Source organism: Uloborus diversus, chromosome 5 (assembly GCF_026930045.1).
Source record: "Uloborus diversus isolate 005 chromosome 5, Udiv.v.3.1, whole genome shotgun sequence".
Taxonomy (NCBI): domain Eukaryota; kingdom Metazoa; phylum Arthropoda; class Arachnida; order Araneae; family Uloboridae; genus Uloborus; species Uloborus diversus.
In genome coordinates, this window is record NC_072735.1 from 102052010 (window position 1) to 102067742 (window position 15733).

The 15733-nt window shown below is 30.5% G+C and overlaps 1 protein-coding gene across 1 annotated transcript in view; it reads left to right on the forward strand.

Annotated features, from left to right (window-relative positions):
* Positions 1–15733, forward strand: part of LOC129223051 (uncharacterized) — a 114605-nt gene that overhangs the window by 68973 nt on the left and 29899 nt on the right. The window lies entirely within an intron of this gene.

Sequence of the window (15733 nt, forward strand, 5' to 3'; positions counted from 1 at the left end):
CTATATCAACATAAAGCTACTGAAGTTGCCCCAAAAGCATTTTTATTTTAAGTTTTCAAATGTTATGATACATTCTACAGTAGGTAATCCACGAAAAGTGGTCCTAACACACCAAAAAATTTTTTTCAAATAATATAGAAACAAATCTTATTTTTTGACAAAGACATATCTGTTCTTTTCAATTCCAGCATCAATTTTGTGTTTAAAATATTTTTATATTAGATTTTAGTCTCATTTGATAACATTTAGTCGAAGTAAAAAAAAATAAAAACATTGTTAGTGAAATAAATGTAAGAGACATTTTTTTACTTAATGATCTTTTTTTTTTTTGAAAAAAGTATCAAATATCATGAGCACAGATGCTTTACTATAATTATGAGTCAAAATTTTTTTAATAAAGACTTTTGATAAGTTTTTACCCGCCCCAAAGTATGCAGGTCACTTTTTGTCGGTCACACACGTAACACAAAAAGAACAAAAGTTTTCCTATAAGGTAAAATTGGAGGGCTAGAAGAAAAATATCTCATATCATAAATTAACTTGATACATAATACCTTAAACCAGATTTTCATCTTCAAACATTCGGCAGAAAATTTTTAACGAGGCTTTTTGAAAGATGTCACACACGTAACGCTCTTGAGTGATTTTCATTAAGAGTTGGGTCTTTACATTTGAAAGTCAGTTACAGAGCACTTTACATAATTCAACAAAAAATATTGCGTGCTGGTACTGAATCCAAGACTCAATGAGTGTGCGAAAATAATGATATTGATAAAATATAATAAATAAATAAAAAGAAAAAATAATTGTTCTTTTAATACCCAAAGAGCAATTTAAACATAATGTTCGCAATCTACATACTTTAAAATCAAAAGTACAATGTTCTAAATACCTTTAACCGCATTTATATTTTCTGATAATTTTTGATTTTTGAGAAAAAGTAAGTAAATTCTACTCACAATTCTACTGTGATTTATAACATTCCAAATCATTTAAACCACATAAGTATAAATTAGAAGTTCTTGATTATAAGCTTGACATTTACTATTTGATTCGTATGCAAATAAAAATTAATTTCATCTTCATTCTTTATTTTGTGAAATTATCCTTTCAATATAAATGTTTACTGGCTGCGTTGCCCGGCGTTGCACGGTCTACCTTGAAAATAATAGTTGCGTCAAGTGGTGCATTTTCAACAATCAGGCTTAAACAAAAGAAAAAATAGCGTTAGGTTTCCCGTAAATGTGTAGGAAAGAGCTGTTTTGTGCCTCAAAATTTAACTTTAGACGTCTTTGGCTTTTTTTTTAAATGTTATCATTGTTACTCATAGGCCTCACTCTATCCCGTTTTACGGATTTTCTGGAAAATCCCCCTAAAGGGGCAACCCCCAAAAGGGGGCGAAAGTACCCCTATATGTATTCTTAACCATCAAAGGACGGACCTCTGTCCCGAATTTTGGCAAAGATCCGATGTAAACTGAATTTGAACATTAAAACCCCTGTGTGTGGGGGGGGGGGGGGGGCAAAGTCCAGGAGGAGAGAATCCCCATGTGAGATTCTGAGCACCAAAGATCCTCTGTGCACAATTTGGCTAAGATCCAACGTAAACTGTGGATTTTTATTAGAAAATCCCCTTCAAATGTGTTTTGCACGCGGTCACACACGTAACGCTCTAATCACACACGTAACGATAATAAAATATTTTTTGTTGTATTGCATGAGCTTTAGAAAAAATATAAATTTGCAGAATACTTGCAAACTATACTTAAACACATACTCGTACACAGAAAATACTCTTCATTTACCTTTTAAAACTTCACAGGAATAATACAGGAGAGTCTTAAAATAGTATGAGCTATAGCTAATTTTCAGATTTTCTGAAACACACACGTAACTATGCATTTAAAATCTTATAAAAAAAATTACTACGAAAATAAAACTGCCACTCAGAACCTCTCACATATCTTCTGTTAATCCAGTAGAAACTGCAAAAAAATATTTTTAAAATATCATATTAATTTGTATTGTTATTTGCAGCGAAATGGTGTCAAAAAGTCACACACGTAACGCTGGAATGGCCCAGTGATTTACTTACAATCTAAGAAGTATGTCCACTTCTAAGTAGGAATAGAGAATTGCATTATCAAATTATTAAAAGCAGTTTAGGTTATTGTAGTTTAAAACCACATAGTTCAAATGCAACATTCCAAATTCTGAAAATCAAACAAGTAAAAATACTTGTAAATTTTTAATTAAAAATGTCTGAATATAGAAAGTAATATAAATTAAAATAATGGAAGACTCACATGACACATCATTTGAATCATAATTTCACGAATAAATCTAAGTAATTAATACAAATACATAATGGAATATTTATTAAAAATTGCATTAAAATCATTTACAATGAATTCTTAAGTGTTAAAACACTTTCTGAAGCAAATTAGACAATTAATAGAACTCTAACTAATTTCGTAAAGCTAATTCAATCGGTAGCACAATCGAGTTGCTGCTGTTGTTGTCGTGTCATAGTAATAATCATCATGAAGTTATGTATTATCATTGCCTCAAAAGGTTGGCCTTCTTTATTAATATATGACAACACAAGAAAGATGTACAGCACAAAGAGGGAAAATAACACCCATGAATCGGATGGGAATCGAGCTCACGACCTCCAGCATTCGAAGTGAAGTTTCTACCTCAGAGACGCGGAGTCTACAGCACATTAGAGTAGTGTTTCTTATTAAATGTTTCATTAATTATTCCTCGTTGGATTTAGATATTAACTACTTTCTGTATTGTGGTAATTTACAAGCAGAACACATTACATACTATGTAAGTAATTAAAGATATTCGGTATGTAAAGCGAGAGATTTTTCAAAGAAATAAATATTTTTTTCAGATTTTTTTAGCCGCAATTATGTGCCAATATTATCGATTAGCACACCAAACTATTTGATTAGCACTTAATGAAAATAAACATACATAATGAACAAAAAGTCGATTCAAGCAACATTTTTGCCAAAAAATAAATAAATCAATAAATAAAATGAACCGACGGGGATAAACGGCTACATGCACAAGTTGAAAGCAAAAATTTAAAAAATATGTATAATTTTAAGATTGGAATATTAAATTACGACATTAACCTGTTATGTCCTAACGAGAGATAAAAAAAAATATTTATGTTCCTTTAAAATTTACTTTTAACACAAGAATATAATTTATTACTTTTAAAGTATGAGGTATAAGGTTCTCAATACTGTCCCAGATCAAACGAAAGAAAAAATAACTCTTTTTTTATCAGAATGCTTTAAATTTATCTGAGGATGCTTCTCATTTGTCAAACCTATTTCACTAATATCAATACAACTGCAAACGTTTTAAAAATGATAATCAGTCCTTTTACACAAGAAGCAATCTATAAAACAACTCTCTATTATAACAAAAATTAAATGAAGAATTGCTACAAGCCAAGGAAGACTTAAAAGTTATTCTAAACATTTAAAAGGCTTCAATACGGATATCCTAGATAAGTGTTAGATAATAGAGATAGAAAGAAAATAAGTTGATGTTTTTGTTCCACGAGAGAAAACAAACACTTTTCTTATCTCTTAACTGAAAACACGGAAGAAAATAAATGGCATGAATTTTCTGCTGTTGTACAGTTGTTGAATCTTTAAAACAGATTAATTTTTAAGAGAAAACGTTTTATTTTTCTAGCTTTTGAGCGCACATCATCTATTTAAATGCTGGAGAAATATTTGTGTAAGTTGCAAAAAGCTGAATTGTTAATGCAATGCAAGCGTAATTTGAGATGCAATGTGTTTCAAATAGAAAAAAAAAAAAAAAAAAAAAAAAAAAAAACTTTACATTTTAGAAAAGAAGTAATTCTTGAAATTGTTATTTTATCTTAGTTCTTTTGACAGTTGCAAAGGCATTTTTACACTGACAAATACGTAAAGAATTTAAATAACAATAAAATTAAATCTTGAAATATTTATACTCGACTTTTTTTTAAATTAAGGTTCAAAATATGCTGCAAAATTTCAACCAAAAAAATAATTAAAAAAAATTTATATATATAAACACAGTTTGTTTTTAAGATATATTTTAGAATAGTAAAACATTTGGGTTTAAATTTTACTTTTCACATAATATAGTTTTCAAAAGTAGTTTAATGTTGTAGCATATTTTATTTCCCTCTGACTGTATATCCTTTCCTACTCGAATTTCATTTTTTGTGAAAAACATTTTAAAAAAAAAGGTTGAATTTATTATAGCATTACATAATTATATCCCACCAGAAATATAATGTACACCCCAAACCAAACCATGTGGCACGACAGTCAAAGGGCCCAGGCCTGCAGTGCCCAATAGGGTGGGCCGAAAAAACTTTTTTTGGAAATCTGTTTTTGGATAGTGCGGAAAAGTTGCTGTATGGGCCCGTTATTACCCACAAAAAATTTAGCTAAATTTGTTTAATATTTAGCCGGCGCTATTTGACCTTGAAAAACTGAAAAAAGGGCCAAAATGCACTTTTTTCAAAAAAAAAAAAAAAAGAAAATGGGGGGGGGGGGGTAAAAATAAAAGTTTGAAGCTAGCTTTAGCAAACATTAGAAGTATCTGTCAGTGAATTAGTTGAAATCCTCAAAGACTTTTATACATTTCGTAGAATATTTAGCTACGCTCCTTTAAGACTGACACATGGGAAAAATGAAAAAAAAAAAAAAATTAAAAGTAGTTTCAAAATAATTAAATACTGAAATATTACGCAATACGTTACTTAGAAAAAACTAGTGAAAATTCAATCAATTTTATGCGACATTTGTACGCCAATTTTAAAAAATGCACAACCTCAAATAAAAAATAGTTACATAAGATGCTAATTTTTTAATCTTCGGTTCCAATTGTTTCTCCTGGATAATAAACGGCGCTCAACTGCTTCTATTATTCCTAAGATTATGTTATAAGTATTTTATATATGTTTGACAAATAGAGCTCTTGAGTATTAAAAAAATGTGAATCCTCTGAAGTCTTTTAAACGGGAGCCGGACATTTCGAATGTCATTGCATTATTATCTTTGTTTTGGTATACAACACGACTGTTATGTAGAAACGCGCGAAAAAGAAAGTAACGCGAGCAAGCACAAGTAGTCTTCTATTTGGACCTGGAAGAGATTTGTCTCCTCCCGATGCTTTATTTCTTCCAACATATGAGGACATTATCAGATGTTATCAAATCACTAAGATGCAAATAAAGGGAGAAGGAAGTAAGCAACCATCTTCAGCAAGTGTGGCCGCTGTAGTTGCAAAAAAAAGCTATTGATATTTGGGGGCGTGCTTCCCTTCCCCTTGTTTCGATAAGAAGAGTGATTGCCATAATTTTATCTTATTATTCTAAATATAATAGCGCAACAAAAAATGCTAAAAATATAAAGACGCAACTTTTACAATCAAAGCTAGGCAAATTTAAAGCAGAGGCTACGACTTTGTTTGACGTTTGTGCCTGCAAATGTGCAGATTTATATTCGTGTAATTGCAGAAAAAAAGCAAAAGTCCCTGATAGAGAAAAACAATTCCTAATTGATCAAAGGACAGTAAGAAAAATGGCTATTGGAAAAGTGGATAAGGTAACAAATAATGCATATTTCGCTCATCCTGAACAGCTACTGTTGTCAATGTTGTTTGATTCAAGGAAATACATTCGGGAATTAGCTGTTAGGTGCATTCTGAACTCTAGGAATAGGAAGACGAAGAGCTCGGATGGTTACGATTTTTTAAACGTCCTAAACTCATTTTGAAGCCATTGATTATGTTGATTTAGTTCATTGGGCAAACTGTGTTGATACCGAGCCACCTCTTACAATGCATCTAAAAGACCAACAATGGAAAGAAATGTGCAAAGAACATTCTACAGAGTTTACTTTCGAGAAATTTCCCTGTCACACAGAAGCTGTGAAACGTTGTGTGAAACTAATAACCGAAGCTGCAATATAAGTTCGTGGTGAAACTGCACAAGATGGATACATTCGTGCCAAACTTCAAGCTAGGAAAGAACTTCCATCATTTGATAACAAGGGACAATATTATTCCAAAAAATAATATTCATTATGCATGAGGTATTATAAATCAAATTTGAAGATTTCTTTTTCAATATTTTATTATCTTTATATGTAATTCTAGAAAATGTATGATAGTATTGCGTGATAATAATTACTATGATTAATAGTGCTATTTAATTAATTAGTCTATGATTTAATTTTGAAAAATCATTTTCACAATGGTTTTTAAAAAAATTCAATATTTTTTCATTTTTCTCCAATTTTTTGATGTCCGAAAGGAGCGGTTAAATGCTCATTAAAATCAATGAAACATTTTATGGGCTCGAACTGGCTCATTATATAACATTTTCGGTGCATTCCAGCAAAATATTTGGAATTTAGTTTTTTAAAAAAAATTTCGACAAAAATTCATTTTTCTCATTTTTTTAGTGTTAAATAGCGCCGGCTAGATATTTTTTAATATCCAAGAAATTTTTTGTGAGTGCTAACTAGCTCATCATGCAACTTTTGTGCGCTATCCAAAAATTGATTTCGAAAAAAAAAAATTTCGGCTTATTTCGGCCCACCCTAGTGCCCAACTCAGTTTTCCTGACTCTGGGCTGCAAGGCTGATGTTCCGGTTAGGTGGTCAGCCTAACGCGGAACCCCCCAGTGTTTGGTCCTCAAGAACGCTTGGTACTTTTATTGACTCACTGAAAGGGTTGAATAGCTGAGTCAACCATGCCCAACCCGGGAATAGAACCCGGGCCTGTAGCGTGGGAGCGCGCCGCTGGTCTTCAATGTACAATCCAGTAGGATGTAATTCAGCTCAACAAACCGGATCAGCTGCACACTTGTGAGCTAACATGAAACAGCTTGCATGGGGGTATCCATATGCTGCAGTTTCAAGCCTTATTGACGACTGTCAGTCTGGAAAAGCCATAACCAAGACGAAGGTATTGTTATAAAAATAGAGGTTACTTTTACATTGGTAGCTAAGATAAATAATTTATCACATCAGGGAGGGTTCACAAATCTGGTGCAGGCGTTTACGAGATTAATTGAAATTCCTCCTATTCAGTAGCCGATACCTTTGTACGTTTTCGTGATATGCAACTGAAATGTTTTATGCGTTGCCTCATCTACTTGGCTTCAAAATTTTTTAAGTTAAAAATTGTTATCTTCATTGTAAGCTGAGTTTGAAATAAATTATTTAAAACAATTATTTAAAAGATGAATATATTTTATCAAATTCTCTATATTTTTATTTAAAATTTCAGTGGAATATTTTTTTGTGTGTTGTCAAGTGTTCTGGCAGTTAGGCAAGGTGACGCAAAACTCAGCGTGTCATGGGTTAAAAACGTGCAATGGTATTTTTCGATAAGCTGCTTATAGTATTTTTGTAAATATAAGTGATATTTATACAAAAATTCATAAATAATGAAAAATAGTAGGTAAACTCATTTCTGAAGTTTACAGCTTATTTTCAGTCATTTACGATAAAAGTTAACCAAAAAAATATTTTTTTTTTTCGTTTCTTCAATTAGCATGGGTGAATTATTTTTTATTGAAACATCTCAACTAAAACATGTCTTTTGTAGGACAAAAGTTACAGAAAATTAACAAGTTATTTTTAGAAAAAGTCGTAAAAATGTGAGTTTGGGAAAGTGTCTTAATATTATATAATGGTTATATAGCGTATTTCATTAATAAAAACATATGAAGCAGTGAAAAGCAAAGGGATATAAGTGGCAAAACTAATATTTGCAGATAACCAGTATAAATAGTCCTCTGTCTTGGGGCAAGAGATAGTACTAGTTGACCTGGTAAGTTCTGCTGCACAGCATGATTTAGGAACAAAAAATCTATTAAAGACTACCTAGGACGTTATCTTTAAACGCGTTTTACTTAAAACTTGAAAATGTCCACGAACATCCCTTTGCTTCTCATTGCCTTATATGTTCTCCAACAATAGATCCAGCGAAACAAAACATTAAAGAGAAAAAAAAATACTTTATTTTTTGCGGTAAAAAAAAATCTCATTCAGGCACAAATCTGCAATGGAGGTTTTATGCACGCTTTTATGGGATCCAGAGAAAAGTTTTAATATGAGCAAACAAAGGTAGGAGAAAATATGACAAGATTATCGTTAAATTCTAACTAGTGAGAATGCTAAAATGTAATAGTTCCCGCATAAAATTTAAAAAAAGGATAAAATTGAAGCCTTCAAAAGATAACTGATCCAAAATATTTTTAAAAATTAATTAATTTTTGGGGATTCTAAAACATTTCAAAAAATGGCATATGGTGTTAATCAATGACTTTTTCCGAAAATAGAAATTCAGAGAACATGTTCAGAAGAAAATTAACCTTGACTGTTATTAAAAGAAGGAAAACATATAAGGTCATTGTAGAAGATTTTCATTAAATCACTAATTATCATGTTAAAAATATTGCATTTATGAGATAAACATGTTTTCAAACTGAAATTGGGCCATTAAACTGTATACATTATATTAATATACATTATATTAATATACATTGATTTATACAATCCAACAAATATTGCTTTATGAAATAAAATCAATTGACTAATCCGTCAGTTAACAGAACTATAACTAGTTACCTTTGATTGTTAGTTTAAAGTGTGCAATAAGTTTGTTTTGCCTACACAGTGTATGTAATTGAAATTGAGCAAAAAAAAAAAAAAAAAGCTGAAAAAATATACTTAGAGCAAAAAAAAAAAAAAAATACAAAACTTAAATTCTAGTTTTAAATTCATCAAATTTAGTTAATTAGGCTACAAAGTGAAAACATTTCAAAGTATGAACCAGCGAAACAGAAAAATAAAAATTGCTTTGAAAGATTAAAATCAAATCTTAGCTACCGGCTATGTTAGATAATCTGCCAAAAAACAAGTTATTACTTGTATCTTCAATTAAGATTATCAGTCTCTTCGAATGTAGTATTATGCAATGTTTTCATTTTCGTAATGAATAACCAACACTTTTATTTTTCGAATTGAAAATATTCTTTTTCATACAAGAACATTTGTTCTATAATAAGCAGTAGAGTAATGAGCAATCATAGAAAAAAGTCACTTGAACAATTTTGGCATTGTATTTTGTACTTAGAAAAATCCACAAAAAAGAGTTTAGAAAAAACTCGTTTTTTTATTACTTTTGTTAGTACTTGAATAAAAAACAACAACAATGCAATGAACGTTATTGAGCAGCAATAAAGGGAAAAAATAGCATTTTTTACGCCAATGTTTTTTATCGAATTACAAAGAGTTTTTTTTTTAATTTAATACTGACGAGAAAATACGAAATAAAAAACAATGTAACTTAATTTAACAAAAACCTTGTGCATAATCATCACAAGGATTCCATTAAAATCTTTGAATTTACTTGTTTAGTCAAATATCTCGGGTGTATCACGTATCAAAAGATTAAATTGTGTTACAAATTAACCACCCTCTATTTTGTACACTTCCTTCATTCGCTGCACAAACGGTGAATTAGGAAATTTAAATGCAAACAGATTTTTTTCATTTAAAAATCACAGTTTGCTCAGCTAACTAAGTTTCAATTTAAATAAACATCTTTATCTGAACCAACTCAATTACGTTATCTGCAGACTGGCATCATTAAGATACAAACTATTGACGATAGGCATTCGTATTGTGCGCAATGTTGTACGTTATTAATTTTAAAGTGTTAGTAATTTCATTTAATAGAAAAGATGTTTTTACGTTTTAAAAATTGGATGGTTTTAAATCAAAGCTCTTTTGTTTTCTTAAAAAGCAATGTCATTTTTTTTTTTTTTTTTTTGTATTTTTTTAAAGTGAAATTCGTCTTATTCCTTACATAATTACTTTTCCCTTCTAAAACCCGCAAAATATTCAAATTGCTTGCTTTAGGTAAACTAAGTTTAATTCATATAGTTAATCTAGCTTTTCAATTTGCTTTTAGAACAACAAAATACATAATTTAGTAAAGAAAATTATGTTAAGATTAAAACCGAATGTTTAAAGATTTCATTCATGCTGACTGCTTTATTTACAAACAAAGACCACAAAGGGAAGAGGACCTTTCACTTGCTTCGCATAATTAACAGCGATAGATAGTAAGATGTCAGATGATTAACGATTAACTGAAATATTATATATATATATATATATATTTTACGCGATAGATATTTTACGCGACGCCCCCTCAATTTGTTCCATTATACAAATAAATGATCCTTGCAAAATTTTAAGTCAATCCATGAATATTAACACGTGCCCCTAGGGCCCCCTTTTTTGAGTTTCGAAGAAAAAATTGCGGATTTTCTCATTTCTATGTAAAAATATTCTAACGTTTCATTTTGAACCTCAATAGGTGCTGCTACTTCCAGACTGACCACTCTCTCACTTTCATTCTGTAAAATTTAACATGTTACAGAGGGTACATGTACACCAATGGCCATGGGTCAAACGTACCGCTTTTCTGCGCTTGTTAAAACCAAGCGGCAGGGGAACGTTTCCTCCCACTAAGATGAACACAAGGCCATTAATGAATGGCCTAGGTCATTAATGAATGATCTTTGACAACAACAAATTGCCTCCTCCAGGCTTTGGGGGGTTTCGATTTAAAAAATTCCCTGTGTATGGAATAGGTGTGGCAAATAGAGTCGCAAGGTTTCAATGCTATAAATATAAGTAATAGCAATTATATTTTAATTCGCTGTTCTTTAGTTATGAACTTACCTAAATGCTTCTGCAATTTTTAATTTTGAAAATATAAATTTCGAAAAAATCATCGAGTACTCCTAACATAAAAATATATTGTATATTACATAACTAAAATATAAATAAAAAAAATCCAGATCGGAACAATGTAGAAATCTATAAATTAATTTTCTTCTATTTAAGTACATAGTCCTTTATTATCATCAAATTCTTGTGATTCGCAAGGTTTAGAAACCGAAATGTCTATCTATCCTAACCTGTTGAACTTTTGTTTTCTACAGCTGGTCTACCACAACGCAAAAAAAGCTTGCCAACTATTGATATCGTCTCGCCTTTCATCACGGTTAGACAAATGCCATATTAGGGATAAAGATATTGTTCATTTATTTACAGCCTAAGTAGATGCAGTAAATTTAAATCCAAATGACCTAGTAATCAATCGTACATTCCTTAAGAGAGCAAGAGAAAATCTTTGAGAGATAAAATTAAATTTCATGAATTTAAATTTAGATTTTGTAGTTATTTACTGGGATACAAAGTTACATTCAGATGTAACTGGAAAAAGAACGCCAACAGGATTACTGTGATAGCTTCAGGTCCTAATATTGAATAGCTACTCGGAATTCCTTAGATATTTCTTCAGTTTTATATGATATCTTTGATTATAGCTCTTTATGGCTAACTGCTCTAGCTGTAGTGTTTGATACAACGACTTGCAATACCAACCGTATAAATTGTGCATGCAATTTTTTAGAGCAAAAACTGATGGATGATACATTACATTTGGATTGTCATCATCATGCACTTGAAATCGTACTGCAGAGTGTGTCCTTAAAGAAGTTCTTGCCTTTCTTAGTTCTAGATCAGATATTCAATTATTTAAGCGCTTCAAAACTTTGTGGAAAGATCTCCAACATTCAGAACTTATACTATTTCAATGAAGTACATATACCACTTCAATTCTAAAAGACGAAGTTGATGACATATTATAGTTCGTAAAAAGCGGAACTAAGAAAGATTACAGAGAATTCTCGTAACTCGTAATAATATTTCCCGGTGAATTTCCTCCTACAGGCATATGTTTTCGGCAACCTGGAGCTTATCCCTGAGCCAAATGGGTGGCAAAAGGAATTTTTGTTTGAAAATTTTTATATTTAGGAAACAATTGAAATTGACCTTATATGAAAAGAAAGCCCTTCAAAGCTGTTTTTTAAATTAAATGCTGTATGAAGATATGGTTTTTCGCAGCAACCCAATCGAGGCTCCTTTGAACAATATAATATGTCTGAAAAACTAGCAGCGTACAAAATGATGACAGCATGCAGCAGAAGCAGTGATCGGAAAATTCATAAATTACTTATGGTATTTAGGGGATAAACTAGTAGCTTTTTCGGTAATAGATGAAGGAACCAACTTTGAAGATAGGAAATGACTAGTTCAAAGAATGCTTGTGATGAGGAAGACGTGTCTGATGACTGTTTAACAAATTTCAGATAACAGTAGATGATTTGGAATACTTTTTTAGCAAAGATCTTCCTCTTTATAGAATCAATTACGAGTCAATAAAACTGTTTGATAAGTTACAAATACTAGAAGATTTTTTCCTATTCGATCCTGATTCACGGCAAAATGAAGGAAGCTGTTTAAAGGGAAGAGAGATTGTTAAAATACTGATAATTGTGAATGATACAATTGAAAGAGATGCACAATTAATCGAAGAGTTTCACAACTAATTTACCAAATATGAGTCACAAAAACAATTGATTTTACAGACCGTCCAAAACTTTCGGAAATTAATACACACTATCGAGATACATTGAGAAAAGCGTGCGATTAAGGAACGTTTCTAAAGCATTATTTCATTCTTTTTCAACGTAAAATCTTTAGATGATATAAAGTAATTAAAAAGATTAATTTTAGTGCTACCTCACTGTAAAAATATTTTGCAAACCTAGGAGAAACGATGTACTGGGTCTGTAGTAAAAACACATGTTCAAATTATGAAAACTTTTCAATAGCAATTCAATGTATGCATTGTTTTGGCTTTTGATGACAGAAAAAAAAAAAAAAAACATAATAAGGCCATTGGATTTTTTAAATTCTTTTTATTGTTATTCTTAATATATAATATATTTTCAGTAATTTTTTTTTTTTTTTTTTGTGAATTCTGAAACGGATATTTTACACATTTTTTTCTCCAGAAAGATTTATGCAACTAAATTTTTATTCTTTAATGTTTCCGTATTAATTGTTCTGAAAAGGGTTTGGGCTTTTTTAAATATAGACTTGAAAGTTGTGGAAAACTTGTATTTGATGTAAATTCTCTTCAAAGAATACTTTATTTTTTAAATTTCAAAAAAACAAAAAATACCCTGGTAATTTTTTTTTACATAGCAGGAGACTGATTTAAATATACTACGAAAAAAAGTAGCAGACATTGGTTGGGGAGCGACGGAGACTTCTTAAACCTCCCAATTTACAAAGCATTAAAACTGACTTAAGATAAGGAGGGGCAACACTCAATTCTTAAAATAAAAACTTATTATTTTTATTTTAAAATAAAAAAAAACACCCTCGCATTTTTTTCTATATCACGGAATAATGTTTAAATATACTACAAAAAAAAAAAAAAAACTTGAAGCATACAGTAGTTGGAACTCCGGAAAGATGACTAAATTAATATCTGAATTGAAAAAGCGTAAAAACTGACTTTAGATAACGAGTGGCAACACCCCGCTATTTACAGATTTCTTTTTTTTTTTTTGAAAAAGAAAAGTATTAGCCTGGAATTGATATCAAGTTCAGTTTAACTGGTTGAAAAATAAAGAAGGTGGAGAGATTTCTAAATTCGTACCAAAAATTGACTCCAAAAAGTGATTAATTATTGAAATTTTTAAAATAATCTCCAAGACGTAATTTTCATTTAAAAAATTTACAAAAAAAATTCGAGCTTTTCTCTTAGATATCTATTTGTAAAAAAATAATGACAAAATTTGAGACATGACGTCACTTGACATTACGCGATTTGACGTGAAATGACCCAGAACAAGATTTTAAACCCTGAACAAAGTTTACAAGATTTTTTGCTTCAAGTTATCGTGAGAAAACATGCAATGGTCACATACGCCCCTTTTCTCTACACTCTCCTATTTTTAAAGCAAAAAAAAAAAAAAAAATGTTCATTACCATTTTAATATTAACTTTTCAATTAAATATATGAGATGTCACACGCGGATCAAAATATTGTGCCCCGTTCAATGGTTCTATTACATAAAATTGCAACTTATAAAATACAGGGTGCTCAAACGTTTCGATTTTTATTTTCATCTTCATAAAGCTCAAACTTTTCAAGCTACAAATTTTACAACATTTGCATGTTTTCCTTTTCTTAATGTGGTAATTCAGTCGAACCTGCTTAATGGAATAGCCATTTTACCATAAAAAAATACTCTAATACTCAGGATATTCCATAAACCGGAATCAAAATAGCACATTACATTGGTTTGGTACATTTAAAATGTATCATATTAAGCGGGATGTTTTTATAACCGATATTATAAAAAGCGGGCTCGCCTGTATATAAACAGCGTTCGGTTAAGCATGCATATTCTGATTATTATCATAAAACACAATATATTTGAAACATTCCCTAACTCATTAATTTTCTGAATTTTTACTGTCATTTTGTAATTAATTACAATAAACTTTCTGCATGGCGCAAAACCTTTCCTCTAAAGTAGGAACAAAAGAATTCTCAAGCTCTTGGAAACAGTCCAAGAAATAAGTAACGTGAGAGTTTCTAAACTATCGTCTTGGTGAAACAATAACTTAAAGTATCCGAATTGCTTGAAAAGAAATACTCTGTATACATTGGGTTTATAAAAGCATTTTACAAATTACTGTTTAAATGCGTTCAGCGAAATTTGTTTTTCCAACAGTATTTGCTTACTAGAAACAAACACGAGTTACTGTCATTTTCTGTGACTTATAAATTGATTTTGAAATTTAAATCAGAATACAGTGGTCCTTTAAACGTTACTTTTATTTGATCAAAAAGTAATGTAATGTATTAGATAAGGATCGTGTAAAATAAAACCATCGGAGTAAGTTTCATGTGAAAACAAAAGCAACTTGGAGTATTGATATTCTAATAAACCAATTGTAACATATCGTAAATTTTAAATATGTTAAAAATAAAAAAAAAACATTCAAACAGCAAAGAAAAAATCCCCCCTCCAAAAATACTATAAATGTTTGTTTAAATGTTACCAATTAAGTTATTAAGGAGTATTTTCCCATTTATTTTAAATACTCCCCGTTCTATATCACATGGAATCACAATCTCAAACACAAGAATATCACTACAATGAGTGAAGAAAGCATCAGGAAGGTTTACTGCACTATAAGCCTGGCTTCCAAATAGGTTACTATCATTTGTTTTCAACATTGTAGCAGTATACACAAGTGATTAAGGGCTTGGCAAAAAATAATTTACTTTTACGACAAGGGATCAAACCTATTTATGAATCAGAATGGTTTTAAATCTTTGATAAAGTAGATACACGTATTTGAAGTTTACACAGTTTAAAAATGAGATTAAATACGTGATGCACCCCTTTCCCCTTCCATCATTCATACACTAAAAATCTTCAGTTTAGTCCACAAATTTATATTTTTGGACATGGGAACATGGATACACTTCGCGTTCTCCTATGACTTTTTTGAGAGAGCATTTATCTCAGCATGATAAATTTTGGAGTCGCTAGCCTGCTTTCTTCTATAACTGCTTTAGATACTTTTGTGGGGTGTCCTTCATAATCCTGCGTTTATAAAAATCGTCCATGGACCCTACATGACTTGATAGAGGTCATAAGAAATGCCCAAACTCGATTCATCATAACATGGCGTTTTAACTACTACGAAAAAACACTTTAGCTATGCGTACATGCAACATAT